Genomic DNA, 21,886 nt, shown 5'->3' with positions numbered 1-21,886 from the left:
TTTATGGGAAGAAGGATTCTTTCGAAGATGTGGTTTACTTTCGAAAGAGCAGTGTCTACACTGCTTTTCTTCTTTCAAAAGAAGCTCTTTCGAAAGAAGAATATGCAAATGAGGTGCCAGCTATGTAAAATCTGCCTCATTTGCATTTTCAATGTCCCTCAATTGCATACCTCTTTTGAAAGAAGAGTGCAAGTGTAGATGCAGCCAATGGGAAGAAGGGGCTTTTGAAATCTGGGTGTCCTTTTAAAGGGCTTCCATCTACACCGGCAGTAAGCATTTCAAAAGCTGCCCTTTCAAAACACGCGCAATCACCATTATGCTAATGAGGCACTGCATATGTATGGCAGCGCCTCATTAGTATCTGCCAAAGTGGCTCATTAGCATCCCCCTTTTGAAAGGGGGGTGCTAATGTAGACACAGCCCTAGAGTTCTTTGAAGGGGTCAACAAACGTATGGGTAAGGGTACTTAGATTTCCAGAAAGCCTTTGAGAAGATACCTCATCAAAGGCTCTTATGTAAATTAAGTTGTCATGGGATAAGAGGGAAGGTCCTTTCATGGACTGAGAACTGGTTAAAAGGCAGGAAACAGAAGGTAGGAATAAATGGTAAATTTTCAGAATGAAGAGTGGTAACTAGTGGTGTTCCCCAAGGGTCACTCCTAGGACCAATCCTATTCAACTATTCATAAATGATCTGGAGAAAAGGGTAAACTGTGAAGGGGCAAAGTTTGCAGATGACACTAAACTGCTCAAGACAGTTAAGAACAAAGCAGACTGTGAAGAGCTTCAAAAGGATCTCACAAAACTGAGCGATTGAGCAACAAAATGGCAAATGAAATTCAATGTGGATAAATTTGAAGTAATTCACATTGGAAAAAATAACCCCAACTATACATACAGTATGATGCGGGCTAATTTAGCTGCAACTTATCAGGAAAGAGATCTTGGAGCTGTCATGGGTAGTTCTCTGAAAACATCCATGCATTATGCAGTGGCAGTCAAAAAAGCAAACAGGCTGTTAGGAATCATTTAAAAAGGGATAGAGAATATTGCCCTTATAAAAACCATGGTACACCCATATCCTGAATACTGCGTATAGATGTGGTCTCCTCATTTCAAAAAAGGTAGCATTAGAAAAGGTTCAAAAAATGACAACTAAAATCATTAGGAGTTTGGAACGGGTCCCATATGAAGAGAGATTAACGAGACTAGGACTCTTCATCTTAGAGAAAAGAAGACTAAGGGGGGGGGATATAATAGAGGTATATAAAATTATGAGTGGTGTGGAGAAAGTGAACAAGGAACAATTATTTACTTGTTCCCATAATACCAGCACTAGAGGACACCAAATGAAATTAATGTGAAGCAGGTTTAAAACAAATAAAAGGAAGTTCTTCACACAGTCAACCTGTGGAACTCCTTGCCAGAGGAGATTGTGAAGCCTAGGACTATGACAGGCTTTTAAACATAACTAGATAAGTTCGTGGAGGTTAGGTCCATTAATGGCTACTAGCCAGCATGGGCAAGGAATGGTGTCCCTAGCCTCAGCTTGTCAGAAGCAGGAGATGAATGGCAGGAGAAAGATCACTTAATCACTACGTGTTCAGTCCACTCTCTCTGGGGCACCTGGCATTGGCCACTGTTGGCAGACAGGATACTGGGCTGGCTGGAACTTTAGTCTGACCCAGTATGGCTGTTCTCATGTTTCTATATTACCTTTCCTACCCCATGGTGAATTGCTTTCTGATGCTGGATTGGGCCAACTCGGGTTTATCTTGAAAGTTTATAATAGGCATTGGGTCAAAGTGTCTGCATCTTTGTTTTCTGGCTACTGTTGTAAAGAACCGTCTCTATTACATTAAGGGTGTGAGTGTTCCTGAGGAACTCAACCAAGGACTCTGGAGAGCCTATCATATGGAGTACACGTAATATTTGCCTCCAAGGCTGTGGTACATCCAGCTTGCTACCATGCTCCTTATGGACTTGTGTAGCATAATACTCGGAGCTGCCCTCTGCAGTAGCGTTGTTTCCAGTGTCCATCCTGACACGTTAGCCTCATTTTGAAAACATGTGTTCCCCGCTCTGTTGCTGTTCTGTGGGAATCTCTCTTCAACACGGGATATTTCAAAGATGGTTACCAACATGGCCTGATAGATCCAGTTCTAGTTTTAGCACCAGCAAGGGTTTATGGCCTTCTGTGGATCAGTAAGGATTGGCTAGTTCTAATCAGTATGCAGGATATTATTAGCCATCTAAGCAAAGAGGTTTTTCAGCCCTTAAAGCTTATGGAAATACAGCCAGTGCTGTAAGTCAGAACTGGTTCCGTCTGTTGGTCAAGGATATGAAAACCCCCAATAGTGCTTAAGTGATTCATGACCATACCAGGGCATTACCAAAGAAGCAACACCATGGAATAGAGATGTTAATTAAGAGAAGGTTTTGACCCCTTTTGGCTTCTATCATCTGCATGGTCATGCATAGGGAGATGCAGGGCCCACAGTTGTGTTTCAGACTGTACATAATTTATTTCCCCAAAGGGAAAGTAGTAAAGCTGGCAGTGGGAAAATACACCTTTCAATAAGGAAGCTAGGATCCCTCATAAGGCAGCCAATAATGTCACTGGAGGGAAGAAGAAACAGCCTTCTAAGGACAGATGCCTCAACAAGCAAAGTTCCAAATATAAAATATTCCTGAAGAAAGGCTCAGCTGTGGCACCTAATGCTAACAAGAGACTTACTCATACATCCTGTTTCCACTAAGCACATGGTTATACTTGAGAGGGGAAAAATTCTTCCAAAGTAATTTGATGAGTAAAAAGAGCTAGGCAGAACTGGAATAGAATTTGGGAACAGAATCAGTCTCATTTCACACTCCATCAAGCCCCAATTTCTTTGCCACTGTGGTAATCGCATGGACTAGAGAACAAGGAGAATTATCCTCACAGAACAAGGAAATTGATTTTCTCTTAATTAAGATGTCCCTATCTATTATCTCATGTAAGAAACTTGTATAGACACCATCCTCTGCTTAGCTTGCACGATGGCAGAAAATGCAGTGGAACTCAGAACTCAGGCATCAGATAGAACAGACACACATATAAGTAAGTCCTGGCCTAGACCAAAAGTAATGAAGACTAACTACTTCGAAAAGAAAAAATACTCATGGGCTATGTCTACAAGAGCCCAAAACTTCAAAATGGCCATGCAAATGGCCATTTCAAAGTTTACTAATGAAGCGCTGAAATACATATTCAGCGCCACATTAGAATGCCGGCAGCCACAGCACTTTGAAATTGGCGCAGCTTGCAGCCACGCGGCTCTTCCAGACGAGACTCCTTTTCGAAGTTAGTTCACTTCTTTCGAAAAGGAGCCACGTCTGGACGAGCTGTGCGGCGGCGGGCCATGTCGATTTCGAAGTGCCGGGGCTACCGGCATTCTAATGAGGCACTGAATTTGCATGGCCATTTTGAAGTTTTGGGCTAGTGTAGACACAGCCATGGTGAATTCAAGCAATTGGAAATTAAGTTCCTTTTGAGGATATCTGAAGACAACTTAGAGATCTAAATTGAAATACAGGCCTCAGTGAAATCAAGTGACAGATTTCCATGAAGCCAGAATTTCAATCCAATTAGCAAACCAAAAGGCTCTTTTTCCTCCTCTCACCATATTAAACGCTCTAGAAGAATTTCAGGATTTCAAAGACAGGACTCAGGATCAAGAAATCATAGGGAAGAAAGTCTTATATAAGATAGTATTCTATACAGCAGGCATTCTTTCAACGTGAAATGGAAATTTGTTTTCTCAAAGAAGCAGATATTACACGTTATGAATAAAGGCTGTTCACTAGCCTTCCTGTTAAAATAAAGCTGGTTGATATTTTTTTATGAAACAGATTGCCATGAGAAAATGCAGTTTCATCAAAACCAAAATATTTCAAAGGAATGTGCCAATTTTTGCAACATTTTTTATAAAAATAATTATTTTGGCATTCTAGTTTCAATGTGATAAAATGCTTCATTTAAATTGATCATCTCATTTAATTTCATTTTTAACTTTCTATACCAAAATATTAATTTTAATCATGTATAGCATATGTCTCATATATTATAATTAATAGTTTCATTTTTTTTTTACCTCTTTGAAATAAAATGGCTTAATGTTATTGAAATGAAATGTTTCAATATTTTACAATTGATGTTTTTTTCAGAATTTTTGTGCTGCAAGAAATTTCAACTTTTCATTCCGATTCAGAATTAAAACAAACTTTAAACTGTTGGCATTTCCTGCAGAACAGAAATTCAGTTTTCTGCCTAGTTTTCCCGAAAAGGAGGACAAAAGAATTTTAATTCAGTTCCCAGCCCCCTGAAGAACTTGAAAAACATGCCAGTATATTTCAAATGCAGTCAGTTCAATACAGAAAGATGCAGCAGGGCGAGGTGGGGTGGGAGGAACCTTGGGCCTTGGGTGAAAGGGTTGGAGGTGGGGCAGCCAGCCCTCAACACCCCCTGAACCACAACTAAGCCCCCTCCAGAATCCTCAGTGCTGCCCAGAGCAAACCATGTGGCATTCCGGCAGCAATTTAAAAGGCCCACTCTTCAGGCCTTTGTATCTCAGGGCCCAAGGGCAATTGACCTCCTGCCTCTCTCCACATCAGTGGGCCTAGAAAGATGTACTCTTTCCTCTCCCACCCAGTTTTATTAAAGAAACTGTGAGATCCAAGGTTAGTTCTGGACAACTTTCCTGATACCTATTGCACCAGCTATAAGGATAGAACTGAGTGCCCTGTCTATTGAACAACAATGTTGTATTCTTCAGGGTTTTGTATAATAAAAGGAAGTTTTCCCATTATACTGTAAGTATCTCTTCTTAATAAGACAAAACAGCAGTCATGTAACACTTTAAAGATTAACAAAATGAGTTATTAGATGATGAGCTTTCGTAGAACAGACCCACTTCTTCAGATGTGTGTACTTTCCAGTCCAGATATATGTTTGGATCTAGCCTGGACATTACATAGATCTGAAGAAGTGTTTCTGTCCCACAAAGGCTCATCAACTAACTATTTTATTAGTTTTAAAGTGCTACATGACTGCTGTTTTGTTTTGTTAGAACACAGACTAACATGGCTATGGCTCTGTTACTATTCTTAATAAGAGCATGTGTGGCAGATCAGGCACACCAGTTTTGAGTGATCTTAATTTAGGAAATATTCAATTGATACCTTACTTATATGGCTTCTTTACAAATACTGTGATCTGTTGAATTGGTGTTGCTTTCCAGCTGTGAAATCCCACTGCTCTGGTTTACCGCAAGGGTCCTGCTTTTTGATCTAGTGAAGGGAACAACACCCCCCGCTCTGACTGGATTATAGGAATTTCTATTTCTGACGAAAGAAATTTTCCAGGTGAGACTGGTCTGGGTTCTTGTATGACCAAATTGTCGAAATGCCTCACAGCCATTTAATGTACTTATCGGAAGTACAGAAACATTATCTTAATTTTACAAACAGGCACAAAGGCACTGAGAGTATGTCTCAACTGCCTTGAAAATCTAGGTTGGTGAGACCTGGACTTGTGGACTCTGTGTTTTCAAGTCTGCACTTAGTCATCATCACCACTTTGTAAAGCTAAGTTGTGTCCACATTGCACAACCCAAAACTTCTGACTCAGGTCAGAGGCTGGGTACTGCAAAATGAGGGGGTTCAACCTGAGCAGAGTCATAGGACCCAGATGCTGACTGCTTGCAGACCCAAGTCAAACTGATTGTGTATGTACAGAAGGAGCCTTTGGCTCAGACCTGAGGTAGGATGCCAAGGCTACGTCTACATGAGCAGCTTCTGTCAACAGAGGTCCCTGTCAATAGAGAAACCTCAGCAGTACCTCTCTAGAAAGATTGCACCTACAGATAAAAGCAGATCAAAAGAGCAATCCAATCTGTCAACAGAGAGCATCCAGACTGCCCTGCCCTCTCCCGATAGAATGGCTGACCAGAAGCTCTGCAAACAGGGCTGCCTGAGAAACCAGAAGCCCTATCTGTAAAGGCACTCGGTCAACAAAACACTGTTGACAGAGGCATTATACCTGATCAGAGAGAGGTATAATTCTGTTGGCTGAACAGCTGAGTTTTGTCACCAAACTCTTGACAGAGCACTTATCATGTAGACACTCCACAGGTTTTTCCAGCAAAAGCCTAGTTTTGTTGGTAAAACGGTCTTGTGTAAATATACCCCAGCTGAATTTAGCTCTGCACAGCAAACAAACAAAACAAATAAACCAAGGCAGCAAGTCTCAGAGTGTGGCTCAGCTGACTTGGGCTTGCTCCATGGGGCTCCAAATACCAGTGCTAATATTCCCATTGCAGCCAGACCCAGGTTCTGGGATCCTCCTTCCACAGGGGGCCTCAGATTCCAGTCTCTGGCCCAAGCAGAAACTATCTACACAGCTATTTTTAGCCACATATTGGGAGCCCAACTCTACCGACACAGACTCAGAGACTTGCTGCCACAGGTGATTTTGCTGTGTAGACATACTTCCAGAGTGCAGTGTAGACATACTCCTTAGGCATTTGCTCAAAGAGGCCTGGGAAACCTATGGTAGGGCCTGAACTTATTTCAGATTTCAAACTCGAATAACTTTACAAAAGTCTCATAATTTACACCATTATGACAGGAGAATCTGACCCCGAATTTTCAGTCTGATTGTTGAGATCTGAGATCTCAACAACCTTCACGCTGCAATGAGGAAATGACGACAGAAACCTGATAAAATATATCCACCCTTTGGAATCAAAATATGAAGTGAAAAAGTCACAGATACATTATATAGTTACACTTGAAGAAGCTGACCAAAAATACAAACAAGCCAGAGAAGACAAGATAAAGTAGCTGCAATGTACACAGAAAATAAGTGCTTGAGATATCTTTCAAGAATGCAGAATTAACTCAGTGTTATTCAAAGAAATTCCCCTGGTGCTTTGTCTTTTAGAAAAAAATTATCCTTTCCAAACTTCACTATGAAGCTTGGTTGCTCAAAATTCCACATGAAGAATTTTGATTCATAGATTACAAGGCCAGAATGGACCACAGTCTGATCATCTAGTCTGTAACAAAGGCCATAGAATTTCCCAAAAATAATTCACAGAGTATGTCTTTTTAGAAAATTATCCACTCGATATAAAATTGTAAGTTATGAAGAATTCACCATGATGCTGGGTAAATTGTTTTGCAAGTAACAATGAACTTTTCAGACCCAGAACAAACACAGACTATGTAACTGAGATGACCCAGAAGACTAAGTCTACATCTATACTACAGCGATCTGTCGACAAACATTACTGTTAGAAGATATCACAAGTTACTGTGGGAAGATACTACACAAGAAGGCAAAGCACTCTGTCAACAGAGAGCTACTAAACTGCCCAGCAGCTCTCTCGACAGAACAGCCAATTGGAAACATAGCAGACTGGGCTGCCCAGTGACCTGGAAGTCCTGTCTGTTGACAGAGGGTCCCCCAGAGAGTCCTCACATCTTTTTTGTTGACAGATTCTGTCAAGAAAGGTGTTCTGTTTAATGGGGGAGAAGCAGAAGTCTGTCAACAAAAATGCCAAGTTCTGTTGGCAGTGTGTTGACAGAATGCATTTTTAGTGTGAATGCTCCACACAAGTTTTGTTGACAAAACTAGGGTTTGTCAACAAAACTCTCTAGTGTAGATGTAGTTTAAGTGATTTAGGCCGTGTCTACACTAGCCAGAAACTTCGAAATGGCCATGCAAATGGCCATTTCGAAGTTTACTCATGAAGTGCTAAAATATATATTCAGCGCCTCATTAGCATGCGGGCAGCCGCGGCACTTTGAACTTGATGCGGCTCGCCAACGCATGGCTTGTCCATATGGGGCTCCTTTTCAAAAGGACCCCGCCTACTTCGAAGTCCCCTTATTCCCATCTGCTCATAGGAATAAGGGGACTTCAAAATAGGCAGGGTCCTTTCGAAAAGGAGCCCTGTCGGGACGAGCCATGAGGTGGCAAGCCACGTCAATTTCGAAGTGCTGCAGCCGCCCGCATGCTAATGAAGTGCTGAATATGTATTTCAGCGCTTCATGAGTAAACTTCGAAATGGCCATTTGCATGGCCATTTCAAAGTTTTTGGCTAGTGTAGACATAGCCTTAGAGTGTGGTTTCAGGAGGAGGTGTCCGCATTCTTATTACTTTAAGGATAAATAATGGAAATAGACAATAGAGTTAATATACAAAACTGCAAAATGTTATGCAACATACAAAAAAAAGATTTTGCAATGAATCTATAGATTCCCAGATCAACACCAAAACAAACTACTGCAAAGTATGCATTCACATTTTAAAGAATACATCCTACGATTTAAAAGTTCACACCAATAAAAACATAAAGAAACTTCTGTAAAAAAGATTTAAAGGAAAGGGCAATAAAAACCCTCCCCTAAATTAAGAATTATGTTATCCATGTTTATTCATCCCATTTAAGTGGCCACCCAATAATCACTTCCACTAAATCAGAATGGTAGTTTCATTTTTATTGTAGACATTTATAACTATGAAGTTGTTGGAACTCTTTCATATATTTGGTATTATATTCATTTCTTCCAAAATTGTTACTTGTCTAGAATATGATTGAAGTAGTTGTTTTTATTTCACCTCGTCTATAAGCTTCTTATTAAAAACTACATCGCATAGAAAAAGTTTATACTAAAGCAATAATATTGGCAATATATGGACTGTCACACACCATTGAACAGTTATGGTTTTATTCAGGCAACAACAGAGATTCACAAAAATACTAGAGAGTTTAGCAATAACAAAGAGGCCATTTTCCAAAAGGCAGGTCCCCTTAGCAGCATATAACCACCTCAGTATAAAGTTTTAGTCTGATGTACCTTTCTATGATTGAAGATTGAACCCATGGCGATATTGTACAAAACTCAGAAGGATAGCATTGAATACAGCGACTTTTGTACATTGTGTTTGTTCCCTCATGTTTCAGAAATATGAGCAAGTCCACAGAACTCCATTGATAAAAAAAAACCAACAATACCTGAGCATGACATTTGGGGGAATGAGATCATTGTGTTGTGCTTAATAAAGGACTGGCACTGTGTCAGAGATATAAAGTTCAGCACCTCAACTGGAAGGAAGCTGTTCTGGGATCAAACACTACCTTGAACACTAAAGCAGGACTGAGAGGATGCAGAAGTTTGGGGACGTATAGATATTTCTGCAGTAGCCCAGCCTTACAGACAAACATGCAGTAAAGCTTCTATTTTTAGATAATACATTTGCATTCTGAAGCCATATATGAGCACATCATTTGAGATTTAAAAATTGATATAGTAGAGAGGTACAGTGTAGCATTCATTTTCCTCACATGCTCTGAAAGGGGCAAAACCTCCTCCTGGCACCATAACTACCAACAGAAAAGATGCAGAGTATCTATTAACTGTCAAGCCCTCCTTTCACACAGACTATTCTTAGGCTTCTAGAAGAAACCAGGTTAAACTGGGCATGCTCAGAGACTAAACATAGTTATTTGCATACACCAAAACTCATATTACATAGTCTCATTTGGAGATCCAATTCTGTGAGAGAGAGACAGAGAAACAGAGACACAGAGGCTACGTCTACACGTGCACCCAACTTCGAAATAGCTTATTTCGATGTTGCGACATCGAAATAGTCTATTTCGATGAATAACGTCTACACGTCCTCCAGTGCTGGCAACGTCGATGTTCAACTTCGACGTTGCTCAGCCCAACATCGAAATAGGCACAGCGAGGGAACGTCTACACGCCAAAGTAGCACACATCGAAATAAGGGAGCCAGGCACAGCTGCAGACAGGGTCACGGGGCGGACTCAACAGCAAGTCGCTCCCTTAAAGGGCCCCTCCCAGACACACTTTCATTAAACAGTGCAAGATACACAGAGCCATCAACTAGTTGCAGACCCTGTATATGCAGCACGGACCCCCAGCTGCAGCAGCAGCAGCCAGAAGCCCTGGGCTAAGGGCTGCTGCCCACGGTGACCACAGAGCCCCGCAAGGGCTGGAGAGAGAGTATCTCTCAACCCCCCAGCTGATGGCCGCCATGGAGGACCCCGCTATTTCGATGTTGCGGGTCGCGGATCGTCTACACGTCCCTACTTCGATGTTGAACGTCGAAGTAGGGCGCTATTCCCATCCGCTCATGGGGTTAGCGACTTCGACGTCTCACCGCCTAACATCGATTTCAACTTAGAAATAGCGCCCAACACGTGTAGACGTGACGGGCGCTATTTCGAAGTTGGTGCCGCTACTTCGAAGTAGCGTGCACGTGTAGACGCAGCCAGAGAGAGATAGTGTTGCATGTTTTTTTGATACAAAGGTCCCAGGTTGCCTGCTGAGATCACATGTATTGTATGTGTAAGGAATGTGGAATGTGCCAGCAGGAGCTCACTACTACCGAAGGATTTGCGGAATGTATCATTTAGAGATCATTTGCATGAAAATGCAAAGGTGTGCATATGTAATGCTGTGTAAACAAAGCATGATGGGTAGCAGGTGAAGCAAAGAGTTTTTGTCTATTGCAAACAACCTGCTATTGTAAAGTCACAATTTATGCTATCACCCAGTGTAAAAATTGTGGAGTCTCACCAATGCTTCAGGGGCAGTCATGACTGCAGTGTAAGATGGATCGCACGGGGTCCCTCCATCTGAGCATTGTGAGGCAGAAGCTGGGAAGGGAGGCTATGTCTACATGAGCCCCAAACTTCGAAATGGCCACGCAAATGGCCATTTTGAAGTTTACTAATGAAGCACTGAAATGCATATTCAGTGCTTCATTAGCATGCGGGCGGCTGCGGCACTTCGAAATTGATGCGCCTTGCCGCCGCACGCCTCATCCAGATGGGGCTCCTTTTCGAAAGGACCCCGCCTACTTCAAAGTCCCCTTATTCCCATGAGCCCCGTTTTGCTAGTCTTTAAAGTGCTACTTGACTGCTTTTTGTTTTGATAGCTGTAAAACTGGTTTGACTAGTCTCCTTCTCCTCACACTTCCAATGTTCAAAGATAGATCTTTTGATGTTTTGTGGAGAGGGGCAGTTGGAAAGCATGTTTGGCAAGTTTGCAAGGTGAGAATTGGGTGAGCTTCCTTCCTTCCTTCCTTCCTTCCTTCCAGGTGGGTCTTCAAGGGCTGATTAGATTGGAGCCAGGCCTAACCAGCTAGCAGCTCTGTAAGAAGGCTGCCACACCAAACACTGTGAGCAGCGAAGAGGAGCAGCTAACAGGGAGTTTGCCTGCGAGTTCACTTTAGGGAGGAGTCCCATCCCTGTTTTCCCTTTCTCATACGGTGTTTCTCTTGTGCCCTTCAAGGCAGCACTAGAAACAAATAAGGGATGTCTCTGAAAAGGGAAAACATGGACAGTGACAGGTCTGCTGGTGTGACCTGCATGGCATGTGCCATGTTTGTCTTCCTCCCGGATGACAGAAAGGACTCCCTATGTCCTAAGTGCAAGCTGGTAGCCATTTTGGAAGAGAAGGTAAAGCACTTGAGGCGCAGATACAACCCTCAGGTCGATCAGAGAGGGGGAAGACTTTCTGGATAGGAGGCAACATATAATACTGCAGGAACAGCAGGCTGCTCAAAACAAGGAGGAGAACTGGAAGCATGTTACCTCCAGGAGAAAAGGTCTCCCCAATTCCAATGGAGTTAAGTAACCAATTTCAGCCTCTCTCCACAGGTGATATGGTGGAGATAACTGGGGCTGATACCTCACAGGGATTGGATCACAAGGAGTCCCCATGGTTTCTAAGGCATGGGATGTGCAGTCCTAGGGATGGGGGTTCTATGACCACCACCCCTAAGAGAAAAAGATGGATGGTGGTGGTTGGGGACACCCTTCTAAGAGGGACAGAGTCATCCATCTGCTGTCCAGACCTAGAATCCCAGCAAGTTTGCTGCTTGCCAGAAGCTAGAATCCAGGATATTACAGAGTCTCTGCCAAAAATTGTTAATCCTGTAGACTATTGCTCCTTCTTATTCTTCCATGTGGGAAGCAATGATATAGCTAAGAGCAACTTTGATGAGATCACAGCGGATTATGTAACCCTAGGAAGGAAGATCAAGGAATACAGAGCACAAGTGGTGTTCTCATCTATCCTCCCTGTGGAAGGAAGGGGTCTGGGTAGGGATCATCAAATCACAGAGGTAAATGCATGGTTGCGTAGGTGGTGAAACATGGAAGGATTTGGTTTCTTTGACCATGGGATTTTCTGTCATGAACAGGGATTGCTGGGAAGAGATGGGATCCACCTAACAAAGAGAGGAAAGAGCATCTTTGCAGGCAGGCTTGCAAACCTAGTGAGGAGGGCTTTAAACTAGATTCATCAGGGGAAGGTGACACAAGCTCTGAGGTAAGTGGGGAAGGAAGAGGAAACAATCAAGTAGGTTTTCTGGGTGAAGAAGAGAAAGTGGGCCAATCAGCCACTTCTCTAAAACGCTTATACAGAAATGCCAGAAGCCTAGGGAATAAACAAGAAGAATTTGAGGCCCTGGCAGAGTCAAAGAAGTATGAGGTGGTTGGAATAACGGAGACTTGGTGGGACGATTCGCATAACTGGAGCATGGTGATGGAAGGTTATAAACTGTTTAGGAAGGACAGACAGGGGAGAAAAAGAGGAGGAGTTGCGTTCTATGTGAGGGAGCAATATGATTGCTCAGAGCTCCAGTATAAGGAGGGAGAAAATCCAGTTGCGTGTCTTTGAGTTAAGCTTAGAGGTGGAAGTAACAGAGGTTATGTTGTAGCTGATGTCTGCTATGGACCACCAGATCAGAGAGATGAGGTAGATGAGGATTTCTTCAGACAGATAAGTGAAGCTTCCAAATCACAGGCCCTGGTTTTCATGGGGGACTTTAATCATCCTGACATTTGTTGGGACACCAATACAGCAGCGTACAGTCAATCCAGGAAGTTTTTGGAGAATGTTGGGGATAACTTCTTGGTTCAAGTGCTGAAGGAACTGACCAGGGGCCATGCACAACTTGACCTGCTGCTCACAAACAGGGAAGAACTAGTAGAAAAAATAGAAGTGGGTGGAAACCTGGGCTACAGTGACCATGAGATCGTAGATTTCAGGATCCGGACAAAAGAAAGAAAGGTGAGCAGTAACATACAGACCTTTGATTTCAAAAGAGCAGACTTCAACTCCCTGAGAGAACTGATGAGCAGAATCCCTTGGGAAATGGAAATGAAGGGGAAAGGAGTTCAAGAGAACTGGTGGTATTTTAAAGAAGTCTTCCTGAAGGCACAGGAGCAAGCCATCCTGCTGCATAGTAAGAAATGCAAACATGGTAGGCAACCAGCTTGGCTTAACAGGGAAATCCTTAGTCAGCTTAAACTCAGAAAGGATGCATACAAGAAATGGAAATGTGGACAGTTGACTAAGGACTATAAACATACAACTGGAGAATACCAGGGAGTAATCAGGAAAGTGAAAGCACAATTGGAACTGCAGCTGGCAAGGGATGTGAAGGGTAACAAGAAGGGTTTCTACAGGCAAGTTAACAATAAACAGGTTAGCAGAGAAGGTGCGAGGCCGTTACTGGATGAGAGAGGTAACCTGGTGACAGATGATGTAGGTAAAGCTGAAGTACTCAATGCTTTTTTTTGCCTCACTCTTCACGGACAAAGTCAACTCCCACACAATGGTCCTAGACAATGTGGTATGGGAAGATGGAGGGCAGCCAACTGTGGGAAAGGAACAAGTTCTGAGCTAGCTAGAAAAATTAGATGTACAGAAATCCATGGGTCTGGATTTAATGCACCCAAGGGCACTCAGGGAATTGGCAGATATCATTGCTTAGCCTTTGGCCATTATCTTTGAAGACTCTAGGAGATCGGGAGAGATCCCAAATGATTGGAAAAAGGCAAACGTAGTGCCCATCCTTAAAAAAGGAAAGAAGGACAATTGGGGGAACTATAGACCGGTCAGCCTTACCTCAATCCCTGGGAAAATAATGGAGGAGATCCTCAAGGAATCCATTTTGGAGCACTTGGAAGAGGGGAAAGTGATCAACAGGAGCCAACATGGATTCACCAGGGGCAAGTCCTGTCTGACCAATCTGATTAGCTTCTATGATGAGGTAACAGGCTCTGTGGAGATGCAGAAGTCAGTGGATGTGGTATGCCTTGACTTCAGCAAAGCTTTTGATACAGTCTCCCACAACATTCTTTCCCATAAGCAATGGAAATATGGATTGGATCCTAGGACTATAAGATGGGTAGAAAGCTACCTTGATGGTTGTGCCCAATGGGTAGTGGTCAATAGCTCAATATCTGGATGGTGGTTGGTTTCAAGCGGAGTGCCACAAGGCTCAGTTCTGGTTCCAGGGCCAGTGTTGTTCAACATCTTTATTAATTACCTGGATGAGGGACTGGATTGTACCCTCAGCAAATCTGTGGTTGACACAAAACTATGGGGAGTGGTAGATATGTTGGAGGGTAGAGAGAGAATGCAGAGTGACCTGGATAAATTGGAGGACTCAGCCAAAAGAAATCTGATGCGGTTCAACAAGGAGAAGTGTAGAGTCCTGCACTTGGGATGGAAGAATCCCAACCATTGTTATAGGCTGGGGACCGACTGGCTCAGCAGCAGTACAATGGAAAGATCCTAGGGGTTATGGTGGATGAAAGGCTGGATATGAGTAAACAGCGTACCCTTGTTGCCAAGAAGGCTAATGGCATACTAGGGTGCATTTGGAAGAGCATTTTGAGCAGATCTAGAGAAGTAGTTGTTCTCCTGTATTTGGCACTGGTGAGGCCACATCTGGAATATTGTGTCCAGTTTTGGGACCCAGCATAAAAAGGATGTGGATTTGCTGGCTCAGGTTCAGTGGAGGGCAACAAAAATGATTAAGGGGCTGGAACACAAGACCTGTGAGGATAGGCTGAGGGATTTGAGCTTGTTTAGCTTATGGAAGAGAAGATTTAGGAGTTATTTTATAGCAGCCTTCAAATTCCTGAAGGGGAGCTCCAAAGGGGAGGGTGAGAAACTGTTCTCAGTGGTGTCAGATGGCAGAACACGGATTAATGGTCTGAAGTGACAAAGGGAGAGGTGTAGATTAGATATTAGGAAAAACTACTTCACCAGAAGGGTGGTGAAGCATTGGAATGTGCTACCTAGAGAGGTGGTGGATTCTCCATCACTCGAGGTTTTTCAGTCCTGGCTGGGCAAGGTCCTGGCTGGGATGACTTAGTGGTGGTTGATCCTACTTGAAGTGGGGGCTGAACTAAATGACTTCCTAAGGTCTTCCATCCCTATGATTCTACGATTCTATGATCTAAAGTTGGGGTCTAGGGCTATTTTGTGAGAATCCACATTGGTGGATACTGAGATACTGTGTCTAGGCCCAGACCTGAAGCCACTATGAGCTGAAACCACCAGCAGCTGAAGCCATAGAGAGCTGGAATCACAGGGTTTTGCCTACAGAAAAACCCACAATACAGCGGACAAGCAGCCGGTGAAGCACTGCAGACAGATGGCTGACAAAAGCAAGTAAGACACAGGACCATCACAAAGGCACCATTGCCTCAGGCTCAATGAAGGAATGCATCAGGGTAATGTGTCAGGATCTGCACAGACTAGACAAAGTAGTAAGTGGGGCATTTGGAGCGGGTACAGTGAAAGTTTGTGTATGTGAATGGGACCCTTACAGTGTTGGACTGGTGAGCCTGAGAGTCAAAGGACACTGTTCGATCGATTTGAGCTGGGACAGTTACTTGAGGGTTGGTTATGAACTCTGGGTGTGGTATTTTCCTAAGTTAATGCCATTTGACTTCTCTGCCTCTTTCTTTAGAAGCTTCTTTTCTGCACTCAGACTCCGTGCTTGCGAGTGGGGAAGGATTGCCTCTCCGAGGCGCCTGGGGTGTGTGAATTTCCCAGGCTATGGAGTGGGGTCTTGAGCTGGTTCTATGTGCGATGGATGAAAAGGAACCCCTAGATATTGCACCCAGCCCTGGAGGCTGAAGACAACTTCCAGAAGAAGGGTTACTTGTGGTTGGTTCTGGGAAATAGTGATAAGTGTATAATAAAGGAAACAAGGCCGCAGAGTAGCTTCTGCAGGTCTTACCCCTTGCCTCTCAGGGGCTATGTCTACACTAGCCAAAAATTCAAAATGGCCATGCAAATGGCCATTTCGAAGTTTACTAATGAAGCGCTGAAATACATATTCAGCGCTTCATTAGCATGCGGGCGGCCGCAGCACTTCGAAATTGACGCGGCTCATCCAGACGGGGCTCCTTTTCGAAAGGACCCCGGCTACTTCGAAGTCCCCTTATTCCCATCTGCTCATAGGAATCAGGGGACTTCAAAGTAGGCGGGGTCCTTTCAAAAAGGAGCCCCGTCTGGATGAGCCACGCGGTGCCGAGCGCTTCATTAGTAAACTTCGAAATGACCATTTGCATGGCCATTTCGAAGCTCTTGTCTAGTGTAGACATGGACAGGGAGTTATTGACCAGTGTTTTGCTGCCCTCCACTACAGTGTTACTAAATGCATCTCCATTGAACTGAACTCCCAAACCCCTGCTCACCCATGGAGACAGGAGCAAGGTTTGGCTACACTACTTTTACTTTATTCTGAAGCCATTTGTTACACAAAAATGTCAAGAATATTTAGGGAGAAAATGTGGTATGTGCAACACTAAAGGTGCTTCGCTGTTATGTCAGTCATCTTTTTCCATAGATAGAAGGTGAATATGGTATACAAAGCTTTGAAGAAAGATGCCAGATTAACCCTCTGTCCTCCCTCCTTGGATGTTGGAACAGCTAGAGGATCGAAAAAAAAGAACAGTAATCTGGTGCCTTGGTAAGCTCTATTTTGAAGCAGAGGACATAGACCTGAACCTTCAACAAGTGTATGAAATATGTGACAGCTCTACAGCAGTGATGCATTGAATAGGGTATGCTTGCCTCAAGATTACTGTATAAATTATTACGTGGCCGATTAGGTGCTACCAGCTGGCTGGCACAGAACTGATGATTTGTAATACTGCTGCAACAGAAAGAGTAACAAGGTACTTTATTTGCACTTCAGCACAACACATATAAGCACCTTTTTATTGAAATTCAAAGAGACAGCTACATTGTGATAAACAAGATAAAAATGTGTTTCTTATCTTGGTAAAATGGTGTAAAAGGACAATTGGAAATATTTTAACCAACTAAATTCTGCTGGATTGACTTAATATTTATTAATGTACTCTTCGGCTGAAGAAAGGCTTCTTCCTTTCATTCCAAATGTTATTGGATTTTTTCTTGGCAGATCAGGCCATCAGGACCTGCATTGTAGAGTTTGAATTGTCTGTGTCTAGTGAACTTTGCTCTATTATGATCTTAATTATGAAAACAGTAATAGTGGTGGTACCATACTAATAGTTTTAAGTAACTGACATATGAATTGGCATGTAAATCACAAGGATGAAAAGCACCCTACCTATACAGGCATTACTCTCCTGAGTTCTTTTCGTTCAACAAAATAAATACATTAGTATAAAATAATACATTGAGTATTTTAAAAAGAAATTATTTTTGTAGTGGCATGCAATTCATAACAAAAAATGTATTCTGAATTTTGCTTTATCATAGAAAAACTATTTTATGAGGTTAAAATATTTAAAAAAAAAAACCACTCACATGTATCAGACATAGCAACAAAGCGGGAGCCGTGCTAGTCTATATACTATCAAAACCAAAAAGCAGTAAAGTAGCACTTTAAAGGCTAACAAAATAATTTATTAGGTGAGCTTTCGTGAGACAGACCCACTTCTTCAGACCATGGCCATACCAGAACAGACTCAATATTTAAGGCATAGAGAACCAAAAATAATAATCAAGGTTGACAAATCAGAAAAAAAAATATCAAGGTGAGCAAATCAGAGAGCAGAGCAGCGGGGTGGGGAGGTCAAGAATTAAATTAAGCCACATTTGCAAAAGAGCCCCTATAGTGTCCCACAAAATTTGCATCCTGGTTCAAACCACATGTTAATGTGTTGAATTTGAATATGAAAGAGAGTTCAGCAGCCTCTCTTTCTAAAGCAGAGTGAAAATTCTTCAGTAAGACACAGACTCTTAAGTCATTAACAGAATGGCCCACTCCATTAAACTGTAGACTTACTGGTTTGTGGATCAGGAAGGTTTTGATGTCTGTTTTGTGCCCATTAACTCTTTGTCTGAGAGAGTTTGAGGTCTGTCCAATATACAGAGCATCAAACTCTCTCAAAGAGTTAATGGGCACAAAACAGACATCAAAACACTCCTGATCCACAAACCAGTTAGTCTACATTTTAATGGAGTGGGCCATTCTGTTAACGACTTAAGAGTTTGTGTCTTATTGAAGAAGAATTTTCACATTACTTTGGAAAAAAGAGAGGCAGCTGAACTCTCTTTCATATTCAAATTCGACACATTAACACATGGTTTGAACGGGGATGCAAATTTTCTGGGACACTATCGGGGTTCTTTTGCATACTTGGCTTAATATAATTCTTGACTCCCCCCTATCCCTCTGCTCTCTGATTTGCTCATCTTGATAATTTTTTTCTGATTTGTCAACCTTTATTACTATTCCTGGTTCTCTATGCCTTAAATATTGAGTCTGTTCTGGTCTGGCTATGGTCTGAAGAAGTGGGTCTGTCCCACGAAAGCTCACATAATAAATTATTTTGTTAGTCTTTAAAGTTCTACTTGACTGCTTTTTTGTTTTGATATCAGACATGGTGCATTCCTGTGTAAAATATATTTTACATGATCCATTTAATGCTAGGAATTGAGTATAGTAGTCCCTCAATTTACATGAGGGTTGTGTTTCCACCCACCCTCACGTAACTGGAATTTCACATACATTGGGGGTGCTTTTTCCCTGGCAGAACACACATTCTGCAGGCAGGGAAGCAGCAGGAGCACATGCAGCTCCTTTTGAAAGGTAAGTCCTGGGGTTCGGGGGGCAGTTGTGGAGGGTTAAGTCTGGTGGTGGGTTGGGGCGTGGGAGGGAGTCAGGGGGGTTAAGCCTGGAGTGGGTTAGGGCTGCAGAGGGAGCAGGGAGTGGAGTTGAGCTGGAGCCATATGCGGGGCAATTGAACTGGGGTGTGGGGGGGCGCTGAGCTAGAGCCATGAGCCTGGATGGTGAGCCAGAGCCATGCTCAGGTGGTGGGCTGGGTTATGGGGGATTTGAATGGGGACCAAGTGGGGGTTGAACCACAGTCAGGGGGCAATTGAGCCAGAACCACACACTGGGGGATGTTGAGCCAAAGCTCCAAGTGGGGGCGGGGGCGGTGAGCCAGAGCTGTGCTCAGGTGGTGAGCCAGTGAGAGGTTTGAACCAGGGCAGGGTAGGGGGGGATTGAGATGGAGCCACACATGAGGGGGTGGTGAGCTGAAGCCAGATCCAGGCACGGAGGTTGGGGGTGAGCGGGAGCCATGCGTGAGTCATGGGCAGGGCTGGGAGAGGTCAAACCTGGGTCGAGGGAGCAGGATTTTGAGTTGCGCTTAACTTGCAATAAAGCAAGTTAAGCACAACTCAAAATGGCTCATTTGCTAAAAAATGGTTTGCAAAAGTATTAGGGAGGAGGATTTAAATTTAAACTAAATGTTGTGAACCAACAGTCACAATTTTTTAGATCATTTCACTGTCCAGAAATACTGCTTTATATTACATTTCATCACTGAAATATGTAGCGTTTTAAAACTGTCTATTTCAGTGTGAAATAAATGAAAGTTTGATCAGAAAGAGGCACATTATCATTATCATTCTAAATCTATCTTCTTTTCAAGCAAACAGTAAAACATTTTCAGGTTTTCACAAAATTAGACAGTGTTGGTACATTTGAGAAGAAATGTGAAAACCTTGAATGAAATGGCTTTGTTGTGACTATTTTGCTCTGTCTAGATTTTGTTTTTTGTAACTAAAGATAATTTGGATAATTGATGTGGGGGATATCAGGAAGAGTCCAGTGGTATTTTTATCAGCTGGGATAGGTTGCAGCATTTGTTTCTTTTGCAACAGCCCATTGGAGGAGCATAAGGGGGTGTAATCAGGGCTTTTTTTTATGGTGGAACACACTGAACAGAGTTCCAGCACCTTTTTTCCATTAGAACTTCAGAAAAATGTTCACCGCCAGTTCTGCAGCAAAATGGGGACCAGGCAGGAGCCCCCACTGACCTGCAGAAGTGTGGGTACTGGGGCAGGAGCCCCAGCCATAACACGAGGACCAGGACAGGAGTCCCCAATGCCCCACTGCAGCATGGGGACTGGGTAGGAGTCCCTGCCAGTCCTGCAGTGGTGTGGAGACCAGGGCAGGAGCCCCCCCACCCCCAGCAGCGTAGGAACCAGGCAGGAGGCCCCACCCACCCCCATTTCATCCTGCATCAGTTCAGAGACCAGGGAATTAAAATTGAACACCCTAACTCCTCAGAGGAATCATCAGATTTGAGTTGAGTTCTGGCATCTTTTTTTCTGGGAAAAAAAGCACTGGGTATAATATCCTTGGAAGTGGTAGCAGAAAGTAGGATGCAGAACTTCCCTACAGGGTTGTGTACCATCTCATGTGCAAAAGCACAAAGCTTCTTTCACCCTCTCCTACAGGGAAGAGCACAATTTTGTCTTCTGTCATCAGAGGCAATATTATACGTTCCATTTTTCAGAGCATGATATACCATCCTAGGTAAGGTAAACGCATGGAATCTGTTGACGACTAGAAGGGACAACTTGAGGTAATGCACATTTTATATGCTCAGAAAGAGAAAATATAAACGTCAAAGACAGTTGAGACAGCATTACGCGGTGTGGCAGCATTTTTCACCTACACTGTTTTGTTGACATTCTGTAACAGGGATGCCCATTACTCCAGTAGTGTCTTAAATTAGCTTTGCTGAAAATATCTGTTTACATAAGAGCATAAGCAAAAGTGACCCAATACCTGCATTTGTAATAATCGTGTGCTCTGTCTCTCTATGTGCTATGCATGTGAACCTAAGTCAACTCCAGTTTGAATTTGGGTAAAACAGAAGGATGGCTGTTGCAACTTTCTCAGCCCCTCAATCATTTATCTTCCTGTTTCAACATGTATCAACGCAAAGGATGGAATAATGGTGTTCCAAACCAACAACACTCAATTCAAACATTGTAATAAGACATTTTAATTGAAATGTACCTCAAATTTCACAGCTCAAACTTGGAAATTGATCACAGAAGGCAATGACCAATATCCTGGGCTAAACACACAGGAGGATCTCAGTACCATGCAAAGTCTGTCTCTCAATCATTAAAATTTATGGAACTACTGAAACATTAGACCAAACCACTGTCAGCCATTAGATTTATGTTTAGGATGCTACAACATTCATTAGTACTATAGGAATGGTATGGCATCAAGTTACATTTGTGGACAACAAGCTGGACAAAGTTGGGTATTAGTGTCTGTATTAAAATATATTGGCTAACACTAGAGGATTTTGTTGACAAAACCTGTGGAGTGTCCATACTAAAAATGCGTTTCGTCGACATACTGTCAATGGAATTTGGCACTTCTGTCTACAGCCTTCGGCCTCTCCCCCATGGATCAGAATACCTTTCTCAGCAGATTTTGTCAACAAAAAAGCCATGTGAATAGTCCAGAGGGCCCTTTGTCGACAGACCGGGCTTCTGGGTCACTTGGAAGCCTTGTCTGCTGTGCTTCCAGTTGGCCATTCTGTCGAGAGAGCAGCCAGGCAGTCCAGCAGCTCTCTCTCAACAGTTGATTGACAAAGCAATCGGCTTCTTGTGTGGCCACAATCTGTCGACAGAAGTTTTGTTGGGAGATATTTTCCAACAATAACTTCTGTTGACCGATTGCTATA

This window comes from Carettochelys insculpta, chromosome 1 (genome assembly GCF_033958435.1).
Source record: "Carettochelys insculpta isolate YL-2023 chromosome 1, ASM3395843v1, whole genome shotgun sequence".
NCBI classification, from domain to species: Eukaryota; Metazoa; Chordata; order Testudines; family Carettochelyidae; genus Carettochelys; species Carettochelys insculpta.
Note: the sequence above shows the minus strand (reverse complement) of the source record.